The following is a 16,832-nucleotide window of genomic DNA, read 5'->3' on the forward strand; positions in this document are numbered from 1 at the left end:
GGGGCGTGGTGCAGCGGCGACGACGGCGGCGGGGAGCGGCGGCGGCGGCATGCGTGAGGAAGCGCGGCGCGGCGGTGGCAGAGAGCGGCGGCTGCGTGCACGGGGAGGCGCTGCGCGGCGACGGTGGGGAGCAGCGGCGGCGGCGGCTTGCCCTAAGTCAGGACCTTCAAGATGATACCATGTAGACGGGAAATTTTGCAATAGAATAAACATTGTATTGATGAGGTGCTAGTGCACGTATATATAATACAAAGGAAGGCTTCTAATTCAACTATACAAGACTAGGAGATGAGCCATAACTCCAATACACGTTCAATACAAAACACATACTCAACACAAATGAACCATTTGTTTTTATTTGACGTAGAGAGACTGCTTGCCCTTTTTCTTAGGGTAGATGGGCGGCTTGCTTAATACTAGTCAATGTGTATATGCAATGCACATTAATTTAGAAGTATATTAAGTGTATGCGGATATTTAGTACTTCTTTCCGGTCCTTTTTACTCCGTATATTAGATTTGTGTCAAGTCAAACTTAGCAAAGTTTGACCAAATTTATATTAAAAAGTATCAACATCTACTACACCAAATATATATACTATAAAACTACATTTCATAATGAATCTAACAATATAGATTTGATCTTGTGAATGTTGATGCTTTTTTCTATGAGTTTGGTCAAAGTAGATATACTTTCACTTTGGACAAAACTTATATGTAGACTAAAAAGGACAGGGGGAGTAGGATATTATTTATGTGTTATTATGTAATTAGCACTATATTTGATATGAAATTAACTACATGCAGAATGTGTTGAGTGCTCGACATTGAAGCAGTCTAGGTTATTGGATTGACATAATTTGATGGCTGAGATTAATAAAATCTGCCTATTTGGATCTTTTTATATTGGTATAGAGGTATAGATAATAAGTGATAGCAGAGCATCTCCAACTGTTTACGTATCCGTATAATATTGGTGCGGTTTTGTTTAGGGAATCTCATATAATATGGGCAACTTCCTCTCTATCTAGGGGAAGATGACCCTTCCAATAAATCTATCCATAAAACTGCCATGTCAGCGCTTCACTGTCATATCCATTGTGCCGTTGCCCAGCCTTCATCATCGTCGACAACCACCGCCCCTGCCGCTGACCATCGCCGCCGTGCCGTCGCCAACCATTGCCAAAGCCCGTCGTTGCCGACCACCACAGAGCCCATTGTTACCGCAGCCAAATACCACTTTTAGGCGAAGTTTGTACAGGAACCGCTAAAGCGCCTTATCTGTGAATCTCCCTTAATTATATGAACACTATGTAAAACCATTTTTACATGAACTTTTTTGATGGAAAATCATTCGAGATGTTATGCTTTTCTAGGGAATCATAGTGACGCTCGAATAATTAAGTTATAGTAATCTCATGCTAATGATGTCAGGTCATCACTCTTACTGTTGCTAATCCTCATCTGATACAAGGCATAAGTAGAATTCAAATTCAAATTAAAGTCCAAATTCAAATTTGTCAAACATGCAAACAAAAATGTTCGAGATGTGGCAAATAATCCCTGGGTATTTGTCATAGTGAACCAACATGTTTATAAAGTGTTTAATTGCTCCTAAGTATTGAAAGCAGTGTCTAAAAACACTATTAAACGCTTTTAAAATTATAAAAATCATTAAACTATTTTATTTAGGAGCAACTGTTAATGTGGTAGTGGTATAATCAATATTACTAATTTAGGTGCTAACCATATGTTTTACAAAACTAAAACAATTTGAAAACTTAAATAAAATAGAAAAGTTTTCAAAAGATAAACAAATGAAAAAGGCAAAATAAAAGGAAAACTCCCATGACTCCCCCTGGGCCTTAGCCCACCCAGCCGGCCCAACGTCCCAGCCATCCCACTCCACCCTCACGGTCTCCTTTTCCTGTTCAACCGACCGCTCGGTCGCGGTCACCACCCGACCAGCTCGCCGGCGTCGTGGGCGAGGGGATAAAATCCCCCGATGCCTCGGGGCCCCCTCGTCTATCCTATCCACTTGCCCCAGGCTCCCCCACTCCTCCTCTCTCTCCTTCTTCCAGATCCATCACGCTGAATGCCTCCTGACGCTGCCCGCCGCCGACCGAGCACTCCGGCGCCACCCCAGGCTGCGCCAGGGCATCCAGCAGCTGTGCGGGCCATGGCCTCGTCCTGTCGCCCAACAACAGGAGCCGAGGAGGCTCCACTCTTCGGCTTCGAGCTTGCATGCACTTCGGCCATCGGTGAATCCCCCCGTCTGTGTCGAGCTCTGCCACTACTAAACTACCGCCGGCCACCATGCGCCGCTCGGTGAGCCACCCGTCGAACCCCCTTCCGTTCTTCTTTTCCACCATAGATGCCTGCTAGCACCGTGCCCGCATCCCACGAGCTCGCGTTCACCGTGGCCTGACCGCGCTCTGCCCCGCATCAGCCTGCGCTGGCCCCGCACGCCGCTCGTCCCGCCCCGTAGCCGCGCCTCCCCCGCTGGCCGAACCCACCCCGCGTATCGAGCTTCCCCGCCTGCGCTGGCCTCGCGCCATCACCGCGCCACGCGCCTCCGCCCGCTTCTGCAGCCACAACTGCCGCCTGAGCCCGCCACCATTGCCTGCTGCTGCTCGCTGCCGTAGCAACGCGTGCCGCCGTTCGCAGCCCCGCCGTACGTGAACCACCCCGCGCCGCACCACTTCCGACCACGCCCCACTGCTTGCCGCGCTCGTCCACGCCATCGCTCGCCTTTCCCCGCCCGCCGCCTGCCACGCGCGCGCTGCCCTACGCCAGCGCCGCCCTCCACGGGCCTCGCCCGCTGCTGGCCACTCACGGTGCCTGCTCGCCCACCACCGCCGCCAGTGCCTACCTCCCACCACCCCAGCTGCTGTTGCACGCCGCTCCGCCCTGCCCCTGACCGCTGTGCGCGCAGCCCGCCACCGCCTAAGGCCACCGCTCGCCGCTGATGGCGGCTGCCGGCGCCTCGCCGCGCCCGGCGGCCTCGCCCCCACTCCCGGGCGGGCTACGCTTCCCCCGGGTTTGCCCCGTCGGGCACCCACACCCACACGCCCGATATACCGCCTGGCTAGGCCACTTGGGCCCATGACAGTAGGGCCTACCCAAAACAGAAATAAAAAAGGGATTTTAAAGTAAAATTAATTAATTAATTAGGTATTAATTAACCTAATTAACTTTGCTCTATTAGTCTAATTAACTAAATTAGTTAATTTAACCCTGTTAAATTAGTTAGGTCGCTGACAGTCGGGTTCCAGCCGTTAGTTTGACCAGTCAACGCTCTATTGACTGCTGACATCATGACGATGTCAGGCTGACATCATAATTCTCCTTTTTTGAGTTAAAGATACTTCCAGAATATTATTTAAAACTTTAGAAATTCATAGAAATTAATCTGTAACTCAGATGAAAATGTTTTCTACATGAAAGTTACTCAGAAAAGCGAAACAAATCCGAATACGCAGTACATTCGTCTGCCACACGTCCCTAGCATAGAGAACATGCAATCGTCCCCCTCCGTTTCACCTGTCCGAAAATGCCAAACTTCAGGAAAATTTCCCGGATGTTATCCCCCTTCACCAGTATCGTCTAACACCGCGTTAGGGCACACCTAGCACCGCTTCTTGTCATGTCATGCATCTGTGATAGAGGCGAAGGTGTCCCAATGTTTCGATGAGAAGATATCGTTTTCCGTGGGAGTCGACTTTGACGATCCGACTACGAACGTGCGAAGACGTCGCGCCTTAGCAATCGCTAAACCAACTTCCGAGGGTTATTGACCATGACAGAGCACGATCAACCTGACCACAAGGGTCTATTTCCTGCGAGCAAACAAAGAACAAGCAAGAAACTGAGATTGCAATCTGGATATTGCGAATAAAATAGGAAAGCTTTATTAATGAAGGTGGGGTTCTGTGACATCTTGGTCTGGTCGTTGGACTCAAACAAAGTACGCGAAGTTGCAGCTACGGCGAACTATTAATCTAAACAAAACCCGAAGTCTAAACGACGCCCTAAGGGCTGTATATATGGAGGAAGATGGGGGGGGGGATTTCGTGGCCCTTGGAGGAGGGGTCCGAAACCAACCATAACTCTTGTTTCCCCACACATACGGACTCTAAAAATAGCCTATACTTAAGTATTTCGAAAATACATGGGCCTGGCCCAATAATAAGGTGACGCAGCACCTAGAATAGCCTCTACGAAATTTATGAAGTGACATCTTGTATATTTCGTCCAAGGCTTCATGCACTCCTTATGGTGGCTTCAAAACCTGAAATCATCACTTGTAACTCCGTTCTTGATCCCCTTGCGCATGCCATCATCTCCAAGCTTGGTCTTTCTCCAGTGTTCATCCCTCTTATCCATGCTAGGCCCTTCATTGGTAAGCAAAACAAATGTATCCAATTTAGGCAGCATCATATTCTCATGAACATTAGAGTCATTACCGAAAAACGGAAGTACCTGGTAATTCAATTGGCGTGCGCGAGCTCTAGTAATTGGTCCAATATGTATTGCAGCAGGGGTTGTGGCTGTAACAATGGTATTGATGTCCTCATCATCCTCCCCTTCTTGAAATGAAGTCGTCCTCGACGGAAGCTCATCTTCCTCACCCAAATAAGGCTTAAAATCTGCAATGTTAAAAGTGGGACAAACCCCAAAAATCTGCAGGCAGCTCAAGTTTATATGCATTATCATTTATTTTCTCTAACACCTTAAAAGGACCATCAGCACGTGGCATTAGCTTTGATTTGCGCAAATTAGGGAATCTATCCTTACGCAAATGTAACCAAATAAGATCTCCAGGTGCAAACACAACATGTTTTCTATCCTTATCTCCAACAAGTTTATATTTAGCATTCATACGCTCAATGTTTTCCTTAGTTAACTCATGCATTTTTAAAATCAATTCAGCGCGTTCTTTAGCATCAAAATTAACCTTCTCCGAAGATGGAAGAGGCAACAAATCAATAGGTGCACGAGGTAGGAAACCATACACAATTTCAAAAGGGCACATCTTAGTAGTAGAATGCAATGAACGATTATAAGCAAATTCAATATGAGGCAAGCATTCTTCCCACATTTTCTTATTATTCTTCAGAACGTCCCTAAGCATAGTAGACAATGTTCTATTGACTACTTCAGTTTGTCCATCAGTTTGGGGGTGACAAGTAGTACTAAAAGCAGTTTAGTCCCCAACTTAGCCCATAAACATCTCCAAAAGTGGCTAAGAAATTTAGTATCACGATCTGAAACAATAGTATTTGGCACACCATGCAAGCGGATAATTTCAAGAAAGAACAAATCAGCAACATTAACAGCATCATCGCTTTTATGACATGGTATAAAGTGTGCCATTTTCGAAAATCTATCCACGACAACAAATATGCTATCCCTCCCCTTCTTTGTTCGAGGTAAACCTAAAACAAAGTCCATAGATATATCCTCCCAAGGAACACTAGGTACAGGCAAAGGCATATATAAACCATAAGGATTGAGTCGTGACTTAGCTTTTTGACATGTCATGCAGCGAGCAATAAAACGCTTAACATCCCGTCTCATCTTTGGCCAAAAGAAATGTGTAGCAAGTATGTCCTCCGTCTTCTTCACGCCAAAGTGTCCCATTAATCCTCCTCCATGCGCCTCCTGCAACAACAAAAGATGAACGGAGCTAGCTGGAATGCATAGCTTGTTAGCACGGAACACAAATCCATCATTAACGACAAACTTGTTCCACGTTCTTCCTTCTTTACAATTCTGCATTACATCTTTAAAATCAACATCATGCACATATTGATCTTTGATGGTGTCCAAACCAAATATTTTGAAGTCAAGTTGTGAAAGCATAGTATAGCGACGAGAAAAAGCATCAGCAATAACATTTTCTTTACCCTTCTTGTGTTTAATGACATAAGGGAAAGTCTCAATAAATTCAACCCATTTAGCATGTCTATGATTCAGTTTAGCTTGACTTTTGATATGTTTCAACGATTCATGATCAAAATGTATAACAAATTCTTTGGGCCATAAATAATGTTGCCATGTTTCTAAAGTCTGAGCAAGAGCATATAATTTTTTATCATAAGTAGAATAATTCAGACTAGGCCCACTCAATTTTTCAGAAAAGTATGCAACAGGTTTGCCATCTTGTAATAACACATCTCCTAATCCAATTCCACTAGCATCACATTCAAGCTGAAAAGTCTTATTAAAATCAGGAAGTTGGAGTAAAGGAGCATGTGTCAACTTATCTTTCAATACCATGAAGGCTTCTTCCTGTGCGGTACCCCAAACAAATGGTACATCCTTCTTTGTAAGCTCATTGAGAGGTGCAGCAATGGTGCTGAAATCTCTCACAAAACGCCTATAAAATCCAGCGAGGCCAAGAAAACTCATCACTTGTGTGACCGTTTTGGGCTGCGGCCAACTCTCAATAGCTTCAATCTTGGCTTTATCAACTTCAATTCTCTGTGGAGTAGCAACATAGCCAAGAAAAGATACTCAGTCGGTGCACTTCCCAAGGTTACCAAACAAACGTGCATCATGTAGAGCAATAAAAACAACACGTAAATGTTCCAAATGTTCCTCCAAACAGTTGCTATAAATCAGTATATCATCAAAATAGACTACCACAAATCATCCAATGAAAGCACGTAAAACTTCGTTCATTAGTCTAATGAAAGTACTAGGTGCATTAGTTAACCCAAAAGGCATGACTAACCACTCATATAAACCAAACTTAGTTTTAAATGTTGTTTCCATTCATCTCCCAATTTCATACGAATTTGATGGTATCCACTACGCAAATCAACTTTGGAGAAAATTGTAGAACCACTCGATTCATCAAACATATCATCTAGCCTAGGAATAGGATGACGATAACGAATAGTAATATTATTAATGCCTCTACAATCAAGACACATACGCGACATACCATCCTTTTTAGGCACTAGTATAATAGGAACATCACAAGGACTAAGAGATTCGTATGTAACCTTTGTCGAGCAGCTCCTGTACTTGACGCATAATTTCCTTCGTCTCCTCTGGATTGGTACGGTATGGTGCACGGTTGGGTAGCAATGCACCGGGAATTAAGTCAATTTGATGCTCAATCCCTCGAATAGGTGGTAATCCCGGTGGCACGTCTTGTGGGAAGACGTCAGCGAACTCCTGCAAAATGTTAGTGACAGCAGGGGGCAAAGAGGAAGGCATGTCCTCGAATGAAAATAATGCCTCTTTGCACACAAAAGCATAGCAAACAGATTTGCTGAAATCTATCTCATCAATATCAGATTTTGTGGCAAGTAAATATGGACTTTTCAATTTAATTTCAGAAGCAACACTAGATGGTTTATTATTAGATTTCATTTGTTGCTCAAATTCTTTTGCCACAATCTGATTTTCACTCTTGTTTTTCTCCTGTTTTGCTTTATTAGCTCTATTAATATCATCTTTCAAAATGGATTCAGGAGTCATAGGAAGCAAAGTAATACGGCTATCCTTATGAACAAGAGTACACTGATTATTTCTACCATGGTGTACAGAATTTTTATCAAATTGCCATGGTCTACCAAGTAATATGGAACATGCTTGCATGGGTACCACATCACAATCAACACAATCAGCATATGTAGAGATACTAAAATGCACACGAACAGTACGTGTTACCTTAACCTTGTCGTTGTTGTTGAACCATTGGATGTAGTAAGGATGTGGATGCGGCCTTGTGGTGAGAGATAGCTTCTCCACTGTCGGTGTCGAAACCGGTGGATCTCGGGTAGGGGGTCCCGAACTGTGTGTCTAAGGCGGATGGTAACAGGAGGCAGAGGACACGATGTTTACCCAGGTTCAGGCCCTCTTGAAGGAGGTAATACCCTACGTCCTGCTTGATTGTTCTTGATGATATGAGTATTACAAGAGTTGATCTACCACGAGACCGTAGAGGCTAAACCCTAGAAGCTAGCCTATGGTATGATTGTCTGTTGTCCTACGGACTAAACCCTTTGGTTTATATAGACACCAGAGGGGGCTAGGGTTACACAGAGTCGGTTACAAGGGAGGAGATCTACACATCCATATTGCCTAGCTTTCCTTCCACGCCAAGGAAAGTCCCGTCCAGACACGGGACGAAGTCTTCAATCTTGTATCTTCATAGCCCAACAGTCCGGCTGTCCGGAGACCCCCTAATCCAAGAATCCCTCAGTAGCCCTTGAACCAGGCTTCAATGATGATGAGTCCGGCACGCAGTTTTGTCTTCGGCATTGCAAGGCGGGTTCCTCCTCCGAATACTCCATGGAAGATTTTGAACACAAGGATAGTGTCCGGCCCTGCAAAATAATTTCCACATACCACCGTAGAGAGAATAATATTTCCACAAATCTAATCTGCTGACGTGTTTTGACAGCATGACGTTACCTCATGGCCCGGTCATTATTCGAACCGTTTTCTCAACTAGCACCGCACATATCGCGAGGCGGTTTTCTTGATACGTCTTGTCGAAGCAGAGATCGTGTCCCCCTTATTATGGGATTCTCATCAATACGGACATGGGTAACCCACTCGTGCCCGTTGGTATGACTCCTTGATTTTAGGCGAGTCCAGAACAGCAGCGAGGAGGACGCTTGACATTCACTCTCTTTATAAAGAGGCCAAGACATGTCCCTTTTTCCTCTCACGCTCAATCGAATCCTTCCCCCACCTCGAGTTCTAACACCCCAGGCTCAGGTCAGGCGCTTCGGACCTTCAACCATGTCCGGATCCAACCTCCAAGGTTGGTGGATGCCTTCCTCGGTCACAGAGGAGGACATCAAGAAGCTGAGAGAGGCCAGATATCTGACCGCCGAAATTTCGCATAGGCTGCCCGCTCGAGGGCAGGTCATCCCCACTCCCGAACCCAACAAGAGTGTTGTCTTCGTCTCTCACTACTTCCGAGGATTAGGCCACGCTCTGGATCCCTTTGTTAGGGGACTCATGTTCTATTATGGGCTGGATTTCCATGATCTGGCCCTGGATTCCCTCCTTCACATCTCGTCGTTCATCGTCGTGTGTGAGGCCTTCCTCCGCATTACCCCTCACTTCGACCTGTGGCTCAAGACCATCAATGTTAAGCCAAATATGATCGAGGGGTGGCACATAGAGTGCGGAGGTGCCGTAATAAGCAAAAGCGCTGATGCTTCATGGCCAGAGGGTTCCTTCCCAGAGGTGTCCAGTTTGTGGCAGTGGGGATGGTTTTATATCACAGCTCCCCGAAGTGCCAAGTGGGCAGCCGTCCCTGTCTTTCGCTCAGGCCCCCCACCACAACTGACGTCATGGATCAGCGAGGGGCTAAACTGGGGGTCCAGTAAAGGATGTGCCGATATTGCAGAGCCACATCCAAGATCTCATTGAGAGAGACATCAACCTGGTCACGGTGATGCAGGTCATGCTAGTTCGCCAGGTCTCGCCTTACAAACGTAGACCTCTCCGTTTGTGGGAGTTCAACCCAGAGGGACCGTGAATCATTCAGCACTTCCTCGGCATGACGCTCGAGGAGATGTACAAGTTGTTCTTCGGACCACAAATAAAGTGTCCGAACACCACCGAGGATGCGGGTTTGAGCTGTAATCGCCCGGATACCCAAGTAAGTAATTCCATGGCCGAACACGCTGTTTCTGTTATTTATCATAACATCATTCTGAAAAGTCCCTCTTTGACCAGGACTGGATAACAAAGGAGAAGATGATCAGGTGTCCGGCCCCCCTTCCCGAGGGCTTGACAAATCCAGTACTAGACAGAATGCTGGAGCCGGCGCCTTATCAGGTGCCCTCGAAGGAAGACAAAGGGGGGAATAAAGAGGCCGAAAGCGAGCCTCACTCATTACTCATCCCAACCGAGGGAATGAGCGCCTCCGCGAAGGAGGATAACCAGGGAGAAGAATCTGACATTCCCTCTCCCCGAGGAAGGAAGAGGACCACCTCTGAAGATCCGGAAACAGAGGTTTCCAAACAAGGGAAGAAATTTTCGCTAGAGGGTCCTGCCCCGAGGGGTACCCTTGCCGCACAGTGTCCGCAAGGGAATCATCCCTCTACCAAGCTGTAAGTAATCGAAAAGTACTTAGTAGTGAAAATATCCTACCGTACTTCTGAAGACAATAACCGAAGCTTATATCTTGTAGTTCGGATCATAGCCCTTCTCGACAGAGTTCGTCTTCGGGGGATCTTCTTCCGGAGATGATGGAGAGCGAAACACCTCCCCCTGCCACCCCGCCTCATGAGGCGGGCGACCCCGAAGTGTCGTCGAGGAGGGTTTCTCCTGATCCGCTAAGGCCAGGGGGTAATCCCTTGGCCACCCGGATTCCTCAGTATTCGGCTCCTAAAGAGAGCAAGAGAAAGAGTCCGGAACCGTATGGTGTGCGGTCGGTCGTACTAAAGGATCTTCTGGAGCAAGCGGCCATCTCAGAAGCGCATCGTACGCTCATGAGTACGATAGTTGAAAGAATTTCATCCGCTGAAAGCGGATTTCATGAAGCTTTTATGAGTCTGCTGAAAGGCTTTGAGGTACGTGAAATAGTGTATGTTTTTTTACGGTACCGCACATGTTAGGTGTGCCCTATGCAATTAGTAGCCCCTGAGACTCTGGTTGTCGTCGAAAACGGCGGCAAACAGAGGATCATAGTCCCAGGTAATAACCAGACCACCTTTATGTGCAGGTGGCTGAAGCTCCAATGGCTAGCCGGACTGATGGGTTTGCCGAGCTAAAGCGGCAACTTGATGCGGCAGATGCCTACATCGTGCTTGTTAACAAGCGGCTTGACGAGGCACAAGGTAAGTGATTTCTCTGGTGATCAACGCATAATAAGAGGAGCATGATGCCAGTATCTTTATATGTTGTGACTACAGATGGAGCTGCCACCATGGAGACCCTTCGGGCAGAGCTTGCCCGAGCCAATGAACAAGCAAGGAATAGCGATGCGTCCGCTCTAAAGGCGGTCGAAGAGCTGAGGGCCGAACAGTCCGCACATCGCCAGAGTAAGGAAAGGATAGCCAAGATGGCCATTGAGTTAAAAGATGCCGCTGACCGTTACCAGCTTCTTGAAAAAGAAAGCCGAGCGCAGGCGACGGACCTGGAAAAGGCCATGGTAGCAGCCAAGGAAGCCCGCTCTAAAATCAGAGCGACGAAGGAAGAGCTGCATCAAGCTGCGGATATCGTGGCTGGGAAGCCCTTCTTGTTGCGGACTAAGTTCGGAGATCCGAAGTATGCTCCGCTAGATCAACTATGGAGTTCTGCGGACGCCTATGTGGATTTGGTGGCAAGTGCTGGTGACGCGGCCGAGTACTTCAAGGATCAAAGAGATCGTGAAGTGGAAAAGTTGTTCTGGTCACAATTCCATGCTCGAGTGCGTCCGAGTGGGCCGAGCTCCATAGGTTGTCCGGACTCGCCATGAGGTCCGTTGTGGATCATCTGTGGCCGGGAGGGCCAAGGCCGAATAGTTACTTTAGTTTAGTGCAACAATTCATTGGTGCTGTGCCGCACATCGATGCTATGAAGAGGTCGGCTTGCATAGAGGGTGTGCGCATGGCCTTTGCCCGTGTCAAGACATACTGGGCAGAGATGGAGGCCACCACTGTTGCAACACAGGGTTCAGCCATGGGCCGAGTGGCTGCCGAGCACTACTTTGAAGAAGTCCTTGAATGCGCTTGTTCGATAGAGGCTCGGTGCTCGAAGAATATCATGTTCTAGTGACATGTACTCCCATTGTAAGAACAATGTTTTATTGAGTTATCAAGGCTGTGCTTATACTTTTGCCTGAAAGTATTATGATGCCTCATGTGCGGCCGTTTATGTATATATGTATATAACCTGAAAGTTTGGAGTCGTCGGCTTCTGCCCCCACACATATAATGCGGAGGTGTTCGCAAAAAACGTGTATTCACACTTGATCCAACGTCTTGGTCCATTAAGGAGGTGGTAGCGCAGCGAACAAGGCAATCAGACTATATTGCTTTAACACTTTCACTTAGCCATAGGAGTTTGACAGTGGGGCTACTATATATCCCCTGGTACTTCTGCGCTCGTCCGAATACGGGGCACGTACGTACATGACCGGGAAACGGCTCTTCGTTAATGTGAAGGAATCCCGAAGATTCCGTTGAGTCATCAAGTGGTTGACCAGTCTCGCGCTATATCATGACAGTCAGTTTTCGGCTTTCTCTATTGAGGTGCTCATCCGGATGAACCAGGACACAATCGCAGTAGTTCTCCCAGTGCTACCTTAGCCGATATAGCGGAACGTAAGGTACCAAAACATGGAAGCCGGGCAAACCCAACATTTGACCAAAGACATCATTCGGAGCTGATGCATATAAGGCAAAACTCGCGACGCCGAACACTCCCTAAGGTATTCGGTCTTTATAACATATGCCGGGCTGAACAATGCCCTTAATAATAAACCCCGGGTGTCCAGGTACGTGCAATATCCTGACGTGGCCACATGCCAATACGTCGGCATCCTTCTCGGTTGTATTGAGTATCCGGAGGATGTGAACAACAAGAGACAGTAAAAAAGGTTTACGCAGGGTCTTAATCTAAAAAGAAACCTTTGAGCGGGTCCCTGCTGCACGTCTGCGCCTGTGTCTCCGTTGTGCCGTGTCCTGGACGGGTATAGCATGATTGTCATCTGTAAAAGAGAAGAACTTAGGTGAAAGTTGTCGTGCCAAAAAATTGGTTATTATCAATAAACCATTAAAATTCAAGATAAGTTAAGTTGAGCCGGACTAGCCCTGATTACACGCGGGAAGCCCCTGGTACCGTCTAGGAGGGCTTGATCATCAAACCAATCTCTTGTATATGTAGTGGTGCACCGAACTCGTCTAACCGTGTCCGTGGTCTTGACGACCTGTCATTTTTTCTTGTTGGTGAGGCCATCTAGTGCTCGGCGGCTAAAGCCGCCACACATTCTTCCACGCGTAGAGCACGCTCAGTATTTCCGCTAACTGTGATGGTGCCACGTGGACCGGGCATCTTAAGCTTGAGAGTAGCGTAATGCAGGATTGCGTTAAAATGAGCGAAAGCTGCTCTTCTGAGTAGTGCCTGATAGCCATTTCGAAATAGAGCGATGTAGAAAGTTAACCTTTCGCTTCGGAAGTTGTCGGAAGAACCGAATACAACCTCTAGTAATAAAGAGCCCGTGCAGCGGGCCTCTAGGCCTAGTATTACTCCGTTGAAGGTAGTGGTACGGTGGCTTCAATACTAGAAAAATGCTTATACATAGAAGTTTACCAGTAGTGTTTGTTTGGGCCCCCACGCTACTGGTAATTACTAGTAGCGCGTGGTACAAAACGCGCTACTAGTATGTCTTACCAGTAGCGTTTTTTTTTGGGTACGCTATTAGTAAATATCTCTCGTGGACAGGATGTAGTAGTAGCGCATGTGGTAAAACCTGCGCTATTACTAAGGCTGGTTATAGTGCATGACACTAGTCTAAGTTACTACCCTCATAGTGCAAAGTATCTTCTCTACTCCTAATGTCTCAGTTGGTAGGTCGCGTTCCGGGTTTTATTTTCGTCCCACCTAACCCGGTCTATTTTGGTACTTCTTTGGTACTACTTCCCACCTCCCTCCCAACCGGGGAAAACCAAAAAAAAAACCGCTATGGAGTCCCGCACCCGCGCAACCTCCCGTTCTTATCATCTGAGATGAACGCAAAAAAAAACTGAAAAACCGCAGGCCACAGACCGTCGAAGATTAACCAGCGAAAAAAAACGACATTGGTCTTGAACGAGTACGGGCTCGCCTCCTCTCCCTCTCGCTCAAGTCCTCGCCGTCGCCACCACCACCCACGCCGGCAGCTTCCGGCGAGCTCCGGCGCCCCGCAGCACACCCACGAACTCCCCACGGTCCGCTCCTCCCTACCCTCCGGCCAGATTCTCCGCTCCCGGTCTCTACCGCCCGCTCGAAACGCCACCCCCATGGCTAGGGTTTCGGGCAGGGCTTCACCGGCACGTCTCCGGCGGCCCAGGTTCGTCCCTCCTTCCTTCTTGGCCGGGATCCACCACCCCTACACCTCACATTCTCTTCATGTCCTCTGCTGCAGATGCAGATGGAGCACGCCATGGGAGTTCCCCATCCACCATGGTCGCCGCCGTCAAGGGCTTCTTCACGGAGATGTGGAGGACGCCATGGACCTGCAGCTCCTCAAGGTTCTATCTTGTCCACATCCCCTCCCCTCCCCTCCCCTTCCCGTCCCTTCCTCATCTCGTTTCCTTCCCTTCCCACGCAGGTCAACAGGGAGGAACCCTAGCCAGCAGCACCTCCTCGGATGATGCCTCTGCTACACCAAGATAGGTCAAGCAACCCCCATCTACTCTCTGTCTCTCCCATTAGCACAAGTCCAGTTTTATTTTGAACAAAATTCTGCTACTACACAAACAAGTCCATTAACAGATCTATTTTTATTTAATTGATATCCTTCCAAACACAAACAGTGTATATATGATGTGCTATTTTCATTTTTGTGCTTTTATTTGTAAGCTCATAAAATAGTTACACTAAAAATGCCATGTAAGTTCTTAGTGAGTGAGTCGATTACACTTGTGTAAACCCAAAAGTGGTAGAGGCGAGTTTCCTCTTAAGCTTTGTAATATTCCTTATTTCTTCTTAACAGAGAGATATATGATATCTACATGGCTGCTATGCTACTTTTTTTGTGTGATGAATCATTGTGAGTTTCGAAGAAACTTCCAATGTTACCTCCGCCAAGTTTGCCGGCGGAAGAAGCACATCCATCCATTGAGCCGTTCTATGTCGCCTGTGGTGGCTACACCAGAGGTATGTATCCCCTTGAAAGCTAATCAGTTGATAAAAATAGAAGCCCCTACTTCAGTTTATTGTTTCTGAATTGGTGCTACTTCTGATGGCTCTTGTTTCAGTTTATTGTTTCTGAATTTATACTCTGAATTCAGTAGATAGAAGCCCCTGAAATTTGAGCCATCTATGTTATGTCACATCCAACAAATAAAATCATATTTTTTGTGTGTTATGCACCAAGATGGCTTAGCATATGATGTTTCCTATGACAATTTATACTTTGTTTTGTGGAACAATTCATACAAGGGTGCACAATATGGCAAACGTATATACGCAATTCTTGTAATTCTAAAATAATATGTTGCCCAAAATGAACAATTTATGTAGTTGCAAATTTTACTGGAGCGATTTCGACCGAAGGAAGTGATGTTCACAATCGTAGTTTTATGTTTTATCTATTTTTCCATTTTTTTTACAAGAGCGAACTTCTACATGATGCAAGCTAACTCCCAGAGCTTATACACACTAACTGCTACTGACTCCCAAAGTGAACACATTTTGTTGGATAACCGCTGGACATTTAGTGGCTAACTGAACAAAATCGATAATGTGTAAATTACTGAAACAAAAAGTGAACTGAGCACACAACGTTGTACTGGTATGGTTTTTCAGTCAGCTAGCTTCTACAGTCATCCAAGAGTAACACTAACTGCTGGAGCCAGGGTAGAAAGATAATGAATGAATTCTGATTTACAGAATGATCTTGTTAAAGGGTAGAAGGAGCTTTTGTTCAACTTTTCCCTTGGATGTTGGTTTTACTTGCTGATAGTTAATCCCGATGTAACCTATTTGTATTCATGTATGTAGGAGCTGATAGGCCTTCTTATTTGACTTGTAGATGCACACGAAGCGTTTTTCTTTTGATGTACTTTACGCACCTATTTGTTCTGGAGATGCTCCTTTTGTGCATTCATTTCAGACATTATTTTATAACTTCCGTCCATTGAGAAATTCTGATTTAGTTGATTTATCTATGCGCTTTGTGTTAAGTAAAGATAACCTTATGTGAAGAACTGAAGATAAGTCAGACAGGGTTACCGTAACTTTTGTCCATTCACACAAATGCTGATGGTCGGGTTGTGTCGATCTGATTAGTGTTGGAGGACGATATAGTTTCCGATTGCTCTTGTTTCATTTTATTATTTCTGAATTGCCCAGTAGATAGAAGCTCGCTAGATTATGGTGATTAGTCCAACGTTGTTGGGTATTTCTTCAATCAATATCAATCTGTGTAACCTTTCAATGGATGTAGGCCACTGGTACCTGCTGCTTTTCTGATAATAGTAAACTCTAGGAGTTCTCAATTTATACATACTTTCAGAGATTTGTACAGTTCAGACAAGTGATACTAAATTGCTATAATTTTTTGATTTGTGATAGTGACCACCTGTGCATCGTCTCTGTGGCAGCTGTGTGTCGTGGCATACATACTTAAACTCTGAACTCTTTTCAATGGTGTTGTAAAAACATTGGCTCATAGGTTTTGTTAGTAACTATTATTCAGAACATTTTCTTTTAAGTCAAAGTCATTTGTGATTCACATCGAGAGTGTGGAGGGTTTAAGTTCAGAAATACTAGCTGACTGCCAATGAATTAATGATTAGACATTTTTTAATCCTATTTACTTGTCCTCTAGGGTAACCATAGTAGCATCTTGAGCCCAAGAATAGTGTTACTGCCATTTAACGCCGTGATGTTTTAGCTCCAGGAATTTGGACCCTCCTGCGATAAGAATCAGTTGAAAAGGTTGGTCTATGCTACTTCTCTAAGGATGATTAAATGTGCTTTGTTGTTAATTGTAGTGATAGTGACTATGATTGAATTGGTAAGGTGACAAATTGACAGTTATTGCTTGATGATCTTACTCTTTTTCGTCACATTGCATACTTCTTAGATGGGAATTATCGAATGTATACATATATGACAGTTATAACTTATAGGGGGGAAATAACTTATTCCCTATAGGCTGAT

The sequence above is a fragment of the Triticum dicoccoides genome, chromosome 2A, assembly GCF_002162155.2.
Source record: "Triticum dicoccoides isolate Atlit2015 ecotype Zavitan chromosome 2A, WEW_v2.0, whole genome shotgun sequence".
Taxonomy (NCBI): domain Eukaryota; kingdom Viridiplantae; phylum Streptophyta; class Magnoliopsida; order Poales; family Poaceae; genus Triticum; species Triticum dicoccoides.